Source organism: Vulpes lagopus, chromosome 10 (genome assembly GCF_018345385.1).
Source record: "Vulpes lagopus strain Blue_001 chromosome 10, ASM1834538v1, whole genome shotgun sequence".
Taxonomy (NCBI): Eukaryota; Metazoa; Chordata; class Mammalia; order Carnivora; family Canidae; genus Vulpes; species Vulpes lagopus.
In genome coordinates, this window is record NC_054833.1 from 35897584 (window position 1) to 35915086 (window position 17503).

Consider the following 17503-nt stretch of genomic DNA (forward strand, 5'->3'; position numbering starts at 1 on the left):
CCCATTTTGTTGCAGGAGGGTTGTTTAGACAGGGGATCCTGAGAATGCAAATCCAGAAAGTACAATCGAGGGACTCAGGCGTGTCCGCTGCCACTCCTCAGTCACTTCCCATTGGGCCCTCTGGGAGAGAGTCTGGGCGTGGGGGAGGCAGCGCTGAAAAGGAGAGCCAGCTCCGGCTGTGCTCTCCCGTCAGCCACTTCCGTCTGCTACACAATCTCTGAGGTTAAATATTAATTAAGAGCAGAATGACAAGGAGAGCTGAGCAGTGTCACTTTTTGTCCCAACATAAATGCTAATTTCCTTCCTGGTATACAGTGACTTTGGAGTGGGACTGGCAGCCGGGGGAGAATAGGTGGGGAGGGGGAGGAGAGGAGGTGAGAGAGGTGGGTGGCCCCACTTAAGAACCAGTAAGAGGAATGAGGCAGGGGAGGCACTGGTGCTGGAATTGGAGAGGGGAGTGGAGGGCTTGTCAGGTTACAGGGGACGTGGTCACAACACAATCCTAGGCTCTCCCCACACTAACAGTGGTGATCTAAGCAGTAGTGGTAGAGCTTGCCTCACCCCATATGTCTAGAGCAAGGTTCTTTTAACCTGGGGTCCATGCATTGGTTACAAGGCTCACAAAACCCTGGAAATTGTTTGCAAAACTGTGTGTGCACACATAAACAGCTTTTTGGGGACAGTAGTGAACTTCCTCTGAGCTGATGTGATGTTATGCAGTGTCATCCTCAGCATGTGGTACGCACCTTTGAGGTCACCTCATAGCCCAAGATGGCTGCTAGGGCCTTAGGTGAACATCTGTCTTCTGGACAGGGAGCAGGAGAGGGGGGCAGGAAAGATCCACTCCGGTCTTGGGTCCCCCTATTTGTAAGCTATCCCAGAAATTCACCTCTATCTTTCTGTCCACACCCACCTACAAGAGAAGTATGGTCATTCAACTGACCATGTTGCAACTCCATGTAAAATCAGTGTTTCTATTAATAAGAAAAAGGACAGAATGGCAGACACCTAGAAATTTCTGCTGCAGTTTCTGTCTCGCTAAAGGTCAAGAATCTTGGATTTGGGGGAGGAGATGTCGCCATCTGTCCAATGGTTCCATGCCCACTGCCTAAAGAAACAGGTGCCTGCTTTGTTCGAATGGAGTCCCATCAGCCACTCCTGAGTTGACAGTTGGTCTTTGGAGGCTGGTCAAGCTAACTGAATGAGTTCTTGGTCCACTGAGGAGTGTGACTCCACAGGGGGCTTTGTGGTATGTGTCAGCTTTGTTTAGTCTCTCTTAATTATCTTCTTTCTGGCAGCAGTTTGCTCCCCACAGCCTGAAATAGGTGGCTAAGGAGAGGGAAGAGGTTTTTACTTCCTGAGGAAAGACACCAGTGGGCATGGATCTGGGGTGTGGGTTTCAGAGAGAAGAACTGGGCCAGCAGGAGATTCCACTTGTTGAGGACCCGGGTTGTATATTCAATTAAATCCAATCCTTTTTTTCTACCCCCTTAGGTCTTTGAACCTCCACACAAGCTCTTCTTGATTGAAGTGATCATCCAGTGGTGGACGTTAATCGCTCTTCAAGAGTAAGCTCCATGAAACCATTTCTGTTTCTCTTGCTCATATTCCACCCCACCCTCACCCCTGCCTCAGGAAACTTCTTGCAATTCTGGGCATATCTTTATTACAACATTCATCACATTGTTTAAAACTGTTTACTTGTCTTCCTCCGCTGGGGCCAAGAGCTCCTAAATGATAGAGAATGTTTCATGATTACTTATGGTGTGTAAGTCTTGGTAGGGGTCAATGCATGTTTGATGGGGATGAACAAATTTTAAAAGTGTTAATGAGGGACGCCTGGGTGGCTCAGCGGTTAAGCATCTGCCTTTAGCTCAGGGTATGATCCTGGAGTTCTGGGATCGAGTCCCACGTTGGGCTCCCTGCATGGAGCCTGCTTCTCTCTCTGCCTACGTCTCTGTCTCTCTCTCTCTGTGTCTCTCATGAATCAATAAATAAAATCTTAAAAAAAAAACCACCACTCTAATTCTTTAAAAAAATAAAAATAAAAAAAATAAAAAGGTTAATGAGCATCTATTGTGAGCAAATATTCTAGAAGTAAGAAGGGATTAAAAAAATAAAAATTGCAAATATACTGGCTTCTGGGAGTTCAACCGTCTAGTGGATGAGACAGAAGAATAGATTACTGATCTGAAACAAAAGTAATGGTGAGAAGATGCAGGTATTTTTAGAACAGGGAGGGAGAGATTAATTGAACAAAAGGGGATCTGGGAAGATTCAATATAATGTATATATATATAAATATATAATATAAATATTTTTAAAAGATTTTATCTATCCATCTATCTATCTATCTATCTATCTATTTATGAGAGACACTCACACACAGAGAGAGGCAGAGACATAGGCAGAGAGATAATCAGGCTCCATGCAGGGAGTCTGCTGTGGGATTCGATCCTGGGACTCCAGGATCACGCCCTGGGCCGAAGGCAGATGCTCAACCACTGAGCCACCCAGGCATCCCAATATAAATATTATATAAATTATTAATATATTAATAAAAATTACATAAATATTATATATAAAATATATAAATATATATATTTACTCATTCAGATGACCAAAATGTGTTTATCAGATATATTTGATCTTCATCCAGAGTATCTGAAAATATTTTGGAGCCATGAAGGTGAAGTGGGTGTCCCATTATTAATGCAGGTGACTTTTGGACCCCACTCAAGGATGGGGCTGGTTGCCAGGAGGATCAACCTTGTGATTAAAGGTTTGGAACTTTCAGGCTCCCTCCTCCAACCTCTGGGAGTGGGGAGGGGCTGGAAGTTGAATCAGCCAAGAGGCAATACTTAGTCAATCATGACTATGTAACAAAGCCTCCATAGAAACTCAAGAGGACAATGTTTGGGTTCTTTTTAGGGAAGCCTCCATGCTTGGGGAACCAGAATGCTTCCACATGCAACCTAGTAGGGCTTGAAGCTCCATGAGGACAGATCTCCTTTGTTCAGGACCTCAGTCTATGCATCTCTTCATTTGGCTGTTGATTTGCATCCTTTATCATCATATCCTTTTATAAGCTGGTAAATGTAGGTAAGTATTTCCAGAAGTTCTATGAGCTGCTTTAGCAAATTCACCAAATCTAAGGAGGAGGCTGTTGACACCTCCAATTTGTAGCTGGTTGGTCAGAAGCAAAGGTGACAGCCTGGCGCTTGTGACTGGCATCGGAAGTGGGGGGTGAGGAGGTAGTCTTGTAGGACTTGTAGTCTTATAGTCTTGTAGGAGTGAGCCCTTAACTACAGGATAACCTGATGTTATCTCTGGGTAGTTAGTGTCAGAATTGGGTTGAATTCTCAGAACCCAGCAGGCTCTCTGACAATTGCTTGGTGGTGTTTTTGTGGGACCTCTCCCCACCCCTGCCATTGGAATTGGGTTCGGGAACCCTGAAAGAGATTGGTCACACTGACTTCTGTGAGGCCTTGAAGGAAAAGCCAAGCCTCCATCTTTAAGCAGGCCTGGAGAGAAGGGGCAAGGGAAATGAGGAAACATGAGCAATCCTTAGAGATGAGGTGTTTTGACTGAGTTGGAAATCCCTATGGGAATCTAGAAGTGTTTTTAGTTGTTTTAAGATGGGGAAACTGGTGGCCCTGTGTGTGTTAGGTTGAGTACAAGGCTCGATCTTTTTCTGGAAGAAGATCGTTGTTTTGTTCCTGTATGGCTTGCAGGTGCTCGTGAAGATGTCAGGACTGGGAGACGGATGGTGCTGTTCAGGGAAGAGGAAGCAAGAAGCCTGGGTGGGGCCAGGGTCTGGGATGGGTGCCGCCTTGGTTAGAGTGTTTTTGGGGGCCCTTGGGAAGGAGTCCCATGCTAGATGCTCCCCTCACCCTTTCCTTTTCTGTTTTTCTTAAAATACCCTGTGTTCCTGCAGCAGTGCGGCTGCTAATCTAAAATAAAAACAGCAGGAAATGCAAATGGTCAGGTTCTCCTAGCAACAGGAGCCAACCCACGCAGGGCGAGTGTGGAGCAGAGCAAAGCTGTCCTGAGGCTGGGATTCGGGTGGCTGGGCAAGGAGCAAGTCTCCTCTCACAGCTTCGCCCTCTGACTTCAGAGAGTGGCTGTCTGGTGAGTAGCCACCTGCTGTGCAGAAGGAACTCTTCGGGAACTGGATGGGGACAAAGGTCCTGGGGAGCAGGTGCAAGGGTAGGGGAGACAGGCGGCAGCTCGAGTTTAAGATAGCTGATGGCAGGGGTTGGAATGGTGCCTCTCAAGACCTGACACTAGGAGACTAACCAGGTGCATGATTGCAGAAAGGCCTGGATCCGTGTGCATGTTTCTATGTGTCCATTTCAATCAATCCATGGAGTCTTGGCATTCGTAAGGTTATGAAATAAAAGAACGTAAGGTTTCCCCCACTACTCAAAAGCAGAGTGTTCCTATGAAACCATTCCTAAATCAAAATGATATAAAATGAAGAGCAGAGCCAATTATCATTAATTTATATGGAAAGGTTTTTAACAGTCGCAGACCCCAAAAATAACTTCTCTCAGGCCTTTCTGATATCTTAGGGCACATCTCACAAATGGATGCACAAAATAAACCAAGATAAAGCACAACTGCTTGCAGATGCAATTCAAAGCTCAGGTGGGCCCTTCTCGCTGTTGGGGGGAGCGGGTGCACACGCTGCCTTTTTGGGACAAACACACACCGAATACTATTTTCTTCTTTCACCTTTTGTCACAAAAGTGAAAGATCCTCTTTGGATTTCTTTCAGTTAGTGAAAACAGGTACTAGTACTGCACATCTTTTGTAAACGCCAAGTGGCATAAGGCGAACTTTCGGCAAGTGGAGGAAACCCATGTGAGACGATTCCGCTTCCTAGGTAAGGAGATCAAAATCCGGAAACTGCAGAGGCCCTTAGACACATCTGGCTTGATCCCCTTCTGTTCCGAAGGAAGAAAGTGAGTTCTTTTTTTTTTTCTTTAAAGATTTTATTTATTTATTCATGAGACACACACACGCAGAGAAAGAGGCAGAGACACAGGCAGAAGAGGGAGAAGCAGGCTCCATGCAGGGACCCCGACGTGGAACTCGATCCCAGGACTCCGGGATCATGCCCTGGGCGGAAGGCAGACTCTTAACCACTGAGCCACCCAGGTGAACCAAGAAAGTGAGTTCTAGAGATGTAAGTGACTTTTCCAAGACAGAGATCTCATTAGTGATGGAAGTGGTTCTAGGAAACAGGTATCCCGGCCGAGACTCTTCCATCTGAAGCCGAAGCTGCCTGCTGCTGGCGTTCAGGGCTCGATAATTAGAAGCCACGATAACCTTTTTTTTTTTTTTAATTTTTATTTATTTATGATAGTCACAGAGAGAGAGAGAGAGGCACAGAGACACAGGCAGAGGGAGAAGCAGGCTCCATGCACCGGGAGCCTGATGTGGGATTCGATCCCGGGTCTCCAGGATCGCGGTTTGGCGCCAAACCGCTGCGCCACCCAGGGATCCCAGAAGCCACGATAACCTTACAGGGGACCCCGGGGGGGGGGGGTGGAGGAATCATCTTAGGTACATCAAATAAGTCTAAAGACATTTGAGAGACGAATGGTACTCCTGTGGAAAAGTTAGCACCTGAAGGTGAGAGGCACTGGCTGGGGCTTAGAAAGGGAAGGATGTCGCTCAGAGTACCACACGGCTCACTGTGCTGCAGGCGTTCCTGGGGGCCTCTCCCTGGGAAAGCGGAGGAAGAGCATCCCTCCCGCATCAAGATTACATGGGGGGAAACGGGAGCAGGTGTGGGTGATTTGCTCAGGGCGACAGGTCCCAGGGCCAGAGATCTTGGAACGGAACTCTGGGATCCTGGCTCTCTGACTCCCAGGGAGGTCCCTGCGGCCTAGACTGGGTGGCTTCCTATTACATAAGCAGCTCTTTCATTACTCAGGCTCTGGCTTCCTCCAGCCTGTCTCCAGCAGCATTTCCCCCAGAAAACACGGTGGAAGAAAAGGGTTCTTAGTTCCAGTTGTGTCTTGGTAACCCGAACACCCAGTAAGTCTTGGAGGATTCCAGGGTGGGTAGCAAGGCACGGGAAAGGGACAAGCCACGGCGGGGAAAGTGGCTGGTGTACTCACAGCCCGATTTTGGTGTAGGAATAATTCATACATCTGCATGCTCTACCTCCCTGTGGCCCCGTGGCCCGCCCTGGGCAAAGCCCTGGAAAGGTACCTTCAATCCTCACCTTTCCAAGCTGCCCCACCTTCCTGGGCCAAAGCCCAAAGTCAGTTGGTGAACAGAAGAAGGAATGTGGGCCTTGGTGTCAATAGCCTGGGCTCAAATTCTAGCTTAGTCAGCAGCTGTGTGACCTTAAGCAACTTCACTTAGCTTCTGAGAGTTGGATTCTTCATCTGTAAAATGAGAGCAATTGTGTCTGTCTCAGAGAGCCATATCTCATGGATATACGTAAAGTGCTAGCACAGCCAGACACACAGTCGGCACGCAACAGACACTGGTTTCTGCACTTCTTACTTATGGTTGCGGTTGCTCAGGGACCAGGTGGGAGTTTCAACTGCTATTGCCAAGGCAAGGAATGCTATTTTCCAGGTAGCCCAAGATGGAGCTCAGAGTGTAATTCTTCTACACACAAAAATTAGTTTGCCTTTATTATCGATTGAATCAGTTTTTACAGATTGATCTGAGATGGGAACTCTACGTCCCCATTGTGTCCCCAGCACCTGGTAGAGTGGGTACTTGACAAACTAGTGTTGGGTGAATGAACAAAGGTGGTGTTTATGTTAGGAAAGGCATTTTAAATGAAAGATAATCAGCTTACAGGAGAATATTTGAAACCTAAGGAATTCATAAGTTTGATCTGCTTACAAAATCTCTTATAGGCCCAGAGAAGACAGGGCAGGGTCCAGGTTGGGCACGTAGTTTATGAAGCCATGACATATAGCTCCAGATAGCTCTGGACAGCTTCCTGGCTCAGCCAAGGCAACAAACTACAGTCACTCATGTAAATGGCTTTTGAGGCGGAGGGTCTTCCCAGGAGATCTCTGAGGGGCTGTTGGGGCCACTAAATGAATAGCCTTGGCCTTGACAACTCCATCCTCTGTCCATGCTCCCAGCAGATGAGGGGCATATTCAGCCGGGGTCTGCTCCAAGGAGTGTTTTATCTTTCTCTCTCTCCCTAGCCCCACCTGGCCATCTCATTCTCTCTCTGTCTCTCTCTGCATCTCTCTCTCTCTGGCTTTCTCTGTCTCCTCTCTCTGTCTCTCTCTCTGTCTCTCTCTCTCTCTCAAACACACACACATTATGCGTGTGTACATTATGTGTATTATGTGTATATAATGTGTATATACACATATACAGATGCATCTGAGTTTGGATATTGATTTCACCATTTTAACTCCAAAAACTGTTTTTCAAGTGTGGATAGTTCTGGCTTATTCACTTATTCACTTATTGCTGGAGTTGTCATAAAAAATCAATTTCCCATTGCTGAAATGGTGGTTCCCCATGTTTCTTAGGGACTCAGCAAGGAAGATGGCCTCCCCATTGGACCTCCGGGAAATCACGGAGGCTGTTGGGGCTGTGCGCTTAGCATGTGAGGTCCCAAGGGGATTATAATCCACTCCCCCTGGGAAGAGTGCACCTGCTGAGTTTATTCCCAATCTCCTTGAGTCCCGCACTCACCGAAGCGTTCGGATCCTCTTCTTTATGCTTCCTGCAAGGAACACACTGTAGACCTGCAAGAAGAATCAAAATTCCCGAACCCCTAAGTGACAGGGTGTCTGGCCTTAACTGTTTCCTTTCTAAAATAAGGATCTTTGCTCTCTGGAATCAGGCTACCTGGTATCATTATCTGTGAAACTGGTGGCGAGTAAGAAAATCGTATTCCTCTTCCTGGGTGGGAAATCAGGTCATCCCTCTCCTAAGGTATAGAATACTCCCCCGGGCTGTGGAGAGCAGATTCTGGTTTTTACCCAGAAAAACTATAGAGGAAAACTGTGGCTGCCTACTACTGAGTATCAGGGGAAAAACGGAGATATTTTTAACATACGGAATATCAGTGAACAGAATGCTAAGGAACCAGAAAACTTATTCCAATAAATATGAAGCATATGCTCTGCCTAAAGCAAACCCAGCCTTTGCTATATACAAATTCCATGAAGAAAAAAAAATGTCGGAAATTGCAGAAATATCTGGCTACAACCATTTGTTGCAGTAGACCTGGAAGGCGCGCAGGGGGCAGGGCCAAAGTGAGTGGGTGGGCCCGGGGTGTTGGGGGGGTGCTTGCCCATCTTGTGGTGCAGGCCTGGGGGCTTGTCCAGAGCCCCCTGGAGTCCTGGGAGCACAGGCTCCAGATGGACATTCCCACACACACAACCCCAGTTTGTAATGTCAGGGTGTGCGTCACCAACAATCAGAACATCATCTCCAGCTTCACTACCTCGGATCCTCAGACGGCGGCGGCGGGGAGAAACGCCTGTCTCGGGGGCTGAGATTCCTGCAAGGAAAAAAACGCACTTAGGGTTTTCTGCGACAGGTTCTTCCTTTTGCAACCCGGAGAGGCAATTTGTATTCGTCTCATTAGCGAAGTTCTAGTAATTGCGGATATTAATTTCATTCCTAAACCTGACAAATATTTTACTCTCTCCTGGAGTGGGTAATTGCATTCCCACAGCCTCTCCTTTTGTGCTGCCAGATGGGAAGGATGTGTATTTGCCATTTTCGTTAATACAATTAGTACCTTAGCCTGGCGCCTGCCCCCCTCCCGGGCTGCAGGCTCCCGGGACGGGGCCGGGGTGGGAGGGGGGCGCAGGAGGAGGGGGCGGGCGACCGGCCCGGGGAGCTCTCCCCCCGCCCCCCCCCCCCCGCCTGCACCCCCAGGTCCTGGCGTCTGCAGGAGGCAGGGCGGGCGGGCGGCCCGGGAGCCCCGGGAGCCCCGGGAGCAGGGCGAGCTCCGCCGGGGGAGGCGAGGCGCTGCCAGCACTAAACCGCGGCAATGAAAACCCCACCGCCAGCGACCGTGTGCTGGAGGAGGAACGAGTCCTGAGGCTGCGTGGAGCTGCCCCGGCCTCGGCTGGGCCTCGAGCGGCTCCCCGCAGCCCCCGCGCCCCCCTCCGCCCCCCACGCTCCTCCCCTCCCGGCCCCGGGAGGGGGGGTTTCCCGCTGAGCCTGTTGGGCTTCCCCGGGCGGGAGCGAGCACCCCTGCACGTTGCCCTCGGTGCTTCGAGCCTCCAGCCCCGCTGGGAGCCCGGCGATCGGTGCCGAGTTGACGGCAGTTCGGGTCCTTTCTTTTCTTTTTCTTTAAAAAAAATTTTATTTATTTATGAGAGACACACAGGAAGAAACACAGGTACAGGGAGGAGCAGGCTCCATGCAGGGAACCCCATGCGGGGCTCGATCCCTGGTCCCCAGGATCAGGCCCTGGGTTGAGGCAGGTGCTTAACCGCCGAGCCACCTGGGCTGCCCTGATATTTTATTTATTTATTCATGAGAGACACAGAGAGAGGCAGAGACACAGGCAGCGGGAGAAGCAGGCTCCATGCAGGGAGCCCGACGCGGGACTCGATCCCAGGACCCCGGGATCACGCCCCGAGCCAACCGCAGGCGCTAAACCGCTGAGCCCCCAGGGCATCCCCGCTCCGGCCCTTTCTGCCGCTCTCACCCACGAGCCCTTGGGCCGCGGGCTGCTCGCTGGAGCCCTGGGGTCTGCTGGGTTCCACCCTCGCCAGAGCCAGAGGGCACCCCGTCCCACGCTTCCCCCGTTCCTGGGGCCTCCGTGTCCATCTGGGGACCCTTAAGGAAGAGTTCCAGAGAGAAACCAGCGCTGAGACAGCCACAGTCCGCTCCCAGGAAGGAGTCTATTCTTCCAGTTTTTGAAACCAAGCTAACTGGAAAGACACGAGCCCTTTGGCTGTTTCCCCCAATAGCAGTGGACTCAGGCTTCCTCTCCAACATTGACCCCACATCTCTTCTTCCCCCTCCTGGAGAAACCTTCCTTGACCGGGGCTGTGCAGAGGAATCCTCCGGGACAGTCCTCCACGTGCCCCATGCCCTCACCTGTAGGCAGCCTTGCCCTATATAATTGAAAGGGGAAGTACACCTTGCTCAGCAACCTGTTGCAAAGTCTTGTCTAGACAGCTCAAAACTGACAGCCTTGTAATGAGTTTCCTGGTGAATCAGTAGGAGAAACACACTCATATGTATTATTTGTTGCCTGTAAAACCCAGAGTCCTGCCAAGAGGACTCGTGCCTCTTTCTTATGGGTAGATGTAACCAATCGTCTTTTCCCTTAGAGAGCACATCTGGATATGAACTAGACCATTAAATCCTTGGGAACTTGACTTATGAGGTAAACCCTTGAGATGTCTATTGTGGGAAGAGTCTAAGGGACTAGTATGATGCTCCATAAGACGTCAAGACGACAGGTTTCTCCAGACCATATCATGACAAAGAGCAGGAATGTTAACGGTGGTGAGTACACTGCTGTCCCTGCCACATGAGGTCAAATTGCTTCTGATTAGTTTTGGTGGTAGGGATGGAGAGTAGGGGAGAATTTGTTAATTTAGTCTCTGCATACCAGCTTCCAAGGGCTCTGTTGTGTTGCTCCAACAGAGTAGCAGCAAGCAGAGTTGGCTGTAAATGGCACCACTGATTAAGTGTGTGTTAATGTATAGCTATTCTTCAGGACCATCTGGCTTTTCCAAGAGCCAGGAAGGAAGTTAAATGGAGATGTGATTGGAATCACACCTCTGCCTCTTTCAAGTTTTAATGGTGGCACTAACTGTAATTCAGAATGCTGGATTTGCTTTTGGATTATAAGTTTGGCAGGGGAGAATTGGTTGGGGTAGGACAGTTCTAGGACCTTCTACTTGGTTCTCCCTTCTGGCCATAATAGACTTCCCCCTATGGGTCAGGGAAGCAAAATGAAGTTTTTTTCCAGTTACTAAGTGTATCCTATTCAAAATATACCTTCCAGGACCAAGAACCATGAAATTGATCCACGGTCCCACTGGACTTGAACAAAAACTCCATTTTTTACCTGACTTTCATAAACACACTCTGGTTAGTGATCCAAGAGAATATTTCAGGTTTTGGGATTCATTTAATTCGACTCGTTTCTTAACACCCTGAAGAATAGAGCATCCTCTGGAGCCTCCTGAGGGAATAGGGATAGGGGGTGGTTGAACAGGTGGCATATAACAGATCAATTTTAATGTTCTCATATCCTGTAGCATTTAGAATTCTTCCTCCATCTGTAGTATGCCAGAGAAGTTCTGACATTTTGATCTACTGGCTGTGGCTTACTGTTGGGATTGGCCAACACGCTTGTCTAGTCATGCCACTTCCCAGGTGCTCGAACCATAACATTAAATCCTAATCCCCAGTTGTGCATCCGTTTCAAAAATTTAGCTACACAAGTGTTGAGGTATGTCCTTCTTGGTCTAACAAACTTAGAATCCACTGAAATACATGCTCCCCAGAAACCTGTTGATACAGTTGATCAAGTCCTGCAACTCTTTCCGCAAATAGTCTTCTCTCCTTGACTCCCAGGCTTGGTACTTTATACAGGCTGAACTATGCTGCTCTTTAACTTTCCTTGAGGATCTGGAAGCCATGAGGGTAGTGGAGGGGAGTCCTGAGGGGAATTGAATTTCCTTGGTGCAGTCATTGAAAAGTTTTTATTCAGTGGGAAAAGGATTGCAGGATTTTCAGGGAGGTTTAGCAGGTTTTGAGTATTCACCTTCCCAGTCCCATCATGTCCACATAATTGTGTCCATCCCATTATCTTGGGGCCCCACTTCCTTCCCATCAGTACCCTCAGCTTATTCTAAGAGACTGAAATGGAAGGATTTGAGTATTTACTTGGGTTTGCAACTCTGTAACCATTAAACTTATTTTCTAGATTTGGTCTTCATCCATATCGATTCAAAGACTACAGGACATGGAGTCCTTTCGAGCTACCATAGGCACTTTCAGATCTTCTCCTTGGTTCTGATTTGGGTATTAAGAGGCTCTCAATATGTCCTTTTCACTGTTTACTCTCTGGGGAGCCATCAGAAGCAGTCAGCCAACTCCACAGTCTTTATGCTCACGATTGTCACCATGGAGACTAAGTACCACAGTAACTTTATTTCCATTGTCCTCCACCTGCACTTCATTCCGTGCCACCTTTACAGGATAAGTTGAGTCACTGTGATGCCACTAAATGCCATTATTGGAATGGATTACCAGCATTCCATTTTCTCTGGTAAAGAGAAACCTCAGGTAAAGAGATTAGTTCTGTGCTTTTCAAATACAAGAGCAATAGAATATCAGAATCCTGTTTTGGGGGACTGTTTTCCAGGCCCTTACTGGTATCTATTCTTATATCAGTTAAGAGCCTAGAAGGCAACACGTGGCACACTCAAATAATGTCACTGAGGTGGGTTTAATAAAGTGGCTGTTTATAAAGGTCAGGGCAGGGATGCTAGATTGAGTAGAGCTCAATTCTTCATCCCTATCTCTGTCTCTAACCTTTCATGTCCTCATTATGGTGGAGTGTACTTCCTTGCCTCAGGTCTTTGGATTTGCTCATGTGACTTTTTGGCCAATGATATGTGAGGGGAAGTGAGAGGATGCCAGCTCCAAGCTTAGACCTTAAGAAGAATCACGTGTGTGTGTGTGTGTGTGTGTGTGTGTGTGTATGTGTGTTTTAAGATTTTATTTATTTATTAGAGGGAGAGGGAATGAGTGGGGGTGGGGGGACAGAGGGAGAGGGAGAAGCAGACTTCCTGTTGAGTCGGGAGTCTGATGTGGGCTCAATCCCAGGACCAAGAGATCATAACCTGAGTGGAAGGCAGATGCTTAACCGGCTGAGCCCCCCAGGCGCCCCCACAGGTTTTTGTGTGCTCTTATGAGCTTCTGTAATCACCATGACAGAAAGAAACACACTAGCCCAAGGAGGATGAGAGATGTGTGGGACAGAGTTGGTCCAACTGTCCTATAGACCTACAGTGAGAAGCAGCACAGCTGATCTAGCTGCCAGAGCATGACGTAAAGATGTCCAGCTGAGCCTGGCCTAAATCAGCCAAGTTCTAGCTGACCTGCAGATTCATGAGGACAAATGGTCATTTTAGGACATTGAGCTTTGGAGAGGTGGGTATGTAGGTTAGTATAGCAATAGCGAGCTGACACACTAGGATAAATAAAAACCAGTAATGGTGGGTCAGAACCTCAGAGATGTTGATAGTAGGCTTGAAGGATGAAGGGGAGGAAGAACTTGCTAGAACCCAGAGAGAGTAGCTACAGGATGGGATGTTTGACTAGAGCTGTGACCTTTGGTACAGGGAAATAGACAATTCATAGAAATCAAAGAAGGAGGCAAAGGGAGTATGTATCATCCCCTTCTTCCTAACCTCTGACCTCCTGCTGGTGTCTCTTATCATCAAACCTGGAAGGCAAAGGAAGCCATTGATGCAGGTCATTAAAAACATTCTCCTAATGCAGAAAGCAGGAAAACAGGGTAAGGGAAAATGGAAAATATCCAACACGTTTTGCATGTTTGAAAATGTCTCTGCTTTATCTTTATACTTGTATGATACTTTGGTGGGGTACAGAATAATTTATTTCAGAAATTCAAAGAAATTTCCAGTGCAGTATTAGCTCTTGAGAAACTTCTTTTTCTCTCTAAAGATTAGTAGAGTCTTTTTTTTTAAAAAAGATTTTATTTATTCATGAGACACACACACAGAGAGGCAGAGACACAGGCAGAGGGAGGAGCAGGCTCCCCGTGGGGAGCCGGATGTGGGACTTGATCTTAGGACCCCAGGATCATGACCTGAGCCAAACGCAGATGCTCAACCACTGAGCCACCCAGGTGCCCCCTCAAAATTAGTAGAGTCTTATTGTCCTTAAATATTCACAAATTTTTCTCCATGTGCTTTGCTGTGGATTTACTTTTATCCATTGTCTAGGTACTTCTAGGATCTTTTCAATCTCAAAACTGTGTCTTTTCTTATGGAAATGTTTCTAGAATTATCACACTGATAATTCTGTTTTCCTGCTCTCTTTTCCCCTAAATTTCTAATTTTCTCCTATTTTCCGTCTTTGTCTTTTTACCTTTTTTTTTTTCTGGGAGATTTCCCCCACACTTTTCCTTCAAACCCCCTATTGAATTTTTTAAAAGATTTTATTTATTTATTCATGAGACACACACACACACACACACAGACGCAGAGACACAGGCAGAGGGAGAAGCAGACTCCATGCAGGGAGCCCGATGGGGGACCAATCCTGGGATCATGCCCTGAGCCAAAGGCAGACGCTTAACTGCTGAACTACCCAGGTGTCCCTAAATTTTATTTTAATAGCATTTAAAATTGAAATATGCCTCACATAACATATGATTCACTACTTTAAAATGAATGCTTCAGTAATTTTCTTTTTAGTATATTCACTGTGTTGTAAAACCATCACCATTATCAAATTCTAGGACATTTCTAACATCCCAAGAAGATCAGGACATTTCTAATATCTCTATACCTCATGGCAGTTAATGCCAGTTCCCTCCTACTCCTATCCCCTGGAAATCATTAACCTATTTTCTGTTTTTTTTAAGACTTTATTTATTTATTCATGAGACACACACACACACACACACACAGAGAGAGAGAGTCAGAGAGGAGGAAGAAAGCAGAGGAAGAGGAAGAAGCAGAGGCAGAGGAAGAAGAAGGCAGAGGAAGAAGCAGGCTCCCTGCTAAGAGCCGGATGTAGGACTTGATCTCAGGACTCCGGGATCACTCCCTGGGCCTATGGCAGGCGCTAAACCGCTGAGCCACCCAGGGATCCCCCTCTTTTCTGTTTTTATGGATTTACCTATTCTGGACATTTCATTTAAATGGAATCATACATATGTGGCCTTTTGCATCTGGCTTCTTTCACTTAACATAGTTTTTTTTTTTTTTAAGGTTTATCCATGTTGTAGCATGTAACAGAACTTCATTCCTTTTAGTTTTAAAGATTTATTTACTTATTTTCGAGAGAGGAGGGAGAGAGAGAGAAAGAGTGAGTGGGAGGAGGAATAGAGGGAGAAGGAGAGAATCTCAAGCACACCCCCCCACCCCATGAAGAGCCTGACACGAGGCTTGATCCCTTGGCCCCTGAAATCATGACCTGAGCTGAAATTAAAAGTCAGACACTTAAGTCACTGAGCCACCCAGGTGCCCCAAGACTTCATTCCTTTTTATGACAGAATAATATTCTGTTGTATGGATATACTGCATCTTGCTTGCCCATCAACTGGTTGATGGACATTTGGGTTGTTTCCAGTATTGAGCTACTATGAATAATGCTGCTATGGACATTTATGTACAAGTTTTGACATAAAAATATGTTTTCAATGGTTTTGGGCACGTACCTAGAGATGGAATTGCTGCGTCATATAGCAATTCTATAACTTTTTGAGGAGCTGCCAAACTCCATTGAGTTTTGAAATTCTGCTATCAAGTTTGATATTTCTAAGAGCTCTTTTTAACATTTTCTGAATGCTTCTTCTTTTTAAAAATGGAATGTAATATCTTCCTCCTTGAGAGTATCGATATATATGTATTTTTGAAATTTCTTCTCCCTGTATAGTCTGTCTCACAAGGTTAATTTAATTAATTAATTTATTAATTTTTAAAAAATATTTTATTTGTTTATTCATGAGACACACACACACACACACACACACACAGAGGCAGAGACACAGGCAGAGGGAGAAGCAGGCTCCATGCAGGGAGTCCAACGTGGGACCAGATCCCAGGTCTCCAGGATCACGCTCTATCTTGTGGGCAGTCTTGTTGGCTTTGAGTGTCAAAGTGATTTGATGGTCTATTTGTTGAGAATCCCTAATGTTAATTATTTCGATCAGATTCTTCAGAGGAGGACCTTCCAATCTCCCATGGAAAGTTAGGATCTTCCTTTTTTCTGGGGGGTGACTGGGAAAGTAGGCTATAAGTCTCTGGATATTCACAGTTTAGTATGCACATGGTCACCTTATAGCCTTCTTTGGGCATGATGTGTCTATTCTCAAACGGGCCTGGCAGCTCCCAGTCTGGAGGCTGTTCTATCCTCTCTGGATTGTAAACCTCCAGGTTTATGCTAGGATGAGGGTGGGGGAAGGTTCCTAGTGGCATGGAGTGGGAAAATGAAGCTAAGGATCTAACTACTTCTTAAACTTTTTTTTTTTAAGATTTTATTTGAGAGAGAGATAAAGTATGCATGAACAGGGAAAAGGTGGGGGGAACGTGGAGGGGCAGAGGGAGAAGCAGATTCATTGCTGAGCAGGGGGCCCAACATGGAACTCTGTCTCAGGACTCTGGGATCTAAGCCAAAGGTAGACGCTTAACTGACTGAGCCACCCAGGCACCCCACTTCTTAACTAGTTTTTGCTCAGTTTTGTTTAGCCTCTTCCCTTTTCCCTCTAGATCCTGTGCTATCTGCTACTACATGTATCTATGCTTTCTGGGAATTTTGTGCAAATTGTCTTCATTCTCAGCCTTCCTCACTTTGGCTTTGGTTCTTTTGGTTCTGCTGAATCTGGTTTCCAACTTCCAAAACTTGGTGATTTCGTCTCAGTTCTCACTTTGCCAATCACATTTTAGTTACAAAAAACACCATTTGCTGTTGCTTTGATGGAGTTTCAGGAGGATACGGAACGAATACATGTCTTCAGTCTTCTCTCTTAATTTTTTTTTTTTTTTTTTATTTATTTATGATAGTCACAGAGAGAGAGAGAGAGGCAGAGACACAGGCGGAGGGAGAAGCAGGCTCCATGCACCGGGAGCCTGATGTGGGATTCGATCCCGGTCTGCAGGATCGCGCCCTGGGCCAAAGGCAGACGCCAAACCGCTGCGCCACCCAGGGATCCCCTTCAGTCTTCTCTCTTAATCCAGAAGTCTCCAATCCACCATTCTAAGTGAAAGAAAAAAAAAATCCTGCTATTTCTCTTTCCATCTGAATTAGTCAGGATCTCATCAGGGGGTAAAACCCACTATACTTATTTTAACAGAATTTAATATAAAGAATTGTTAATCAGGTATAAAGAATTGTTGCCTAAAAAAGCCAGAATAGAAAACTCAGCTGTTCTGGAGATAGAAATTGCAGGCAGCAGCTACTGCTCCTAGGTCTGCAGAATAAAGAGAGGTAGTTGGAAGGACTGAAAATTAGAAACTTAGTGAAAGGCTTCACAGAACTGAAACGTAGGCCTCAGAGGAAGAACACTGCTGGGCTGGAGCTGTCCTCTCTGAGGCCTCTTACCAGGCCCTGAAAGCTAGATTCAGTTGCTTCTGAACTGCTGTGCTGGGGTGAGATGTCACTCAACTCAAAAGGCACAGAAAGCCAAAGAGAAGTTAAACAGAAAGGAGCATGTGCCAGGGTGCCTGGGTGGCTCACTCAGTGAAGCGTCTGCCTTTGGCTCAGGTCATGATCTTGGGGTCCTGGGATAGAGCCCCACAGCAGGTTCCTGCTCAGCAGG

General features: G+C 46.8%; 1 protein-coding gene across 1 annotated transcript in view; it reads left to right on the forward strand.

Moving 5' to 3' along the window:
- Window positions 1-17503, forward strand: part of VSIG2 (V-set and immunoglobulin domain containing 2) — a 52734-nt gene that overhangs the window by 25572 nt on the left and 9659 nt on the right. The window contains exons 4-5 of the transcript XR_005990285.1: window positions 1495-1568; window positions 2932-3102. The gene's annotated coding sequence lies outside the window, so the exon portion shown is untranslated. The remainder of the gene's footprint in view (window positions 1-1494; window positions 1569-2931; window positions 3103-17503) is intronic.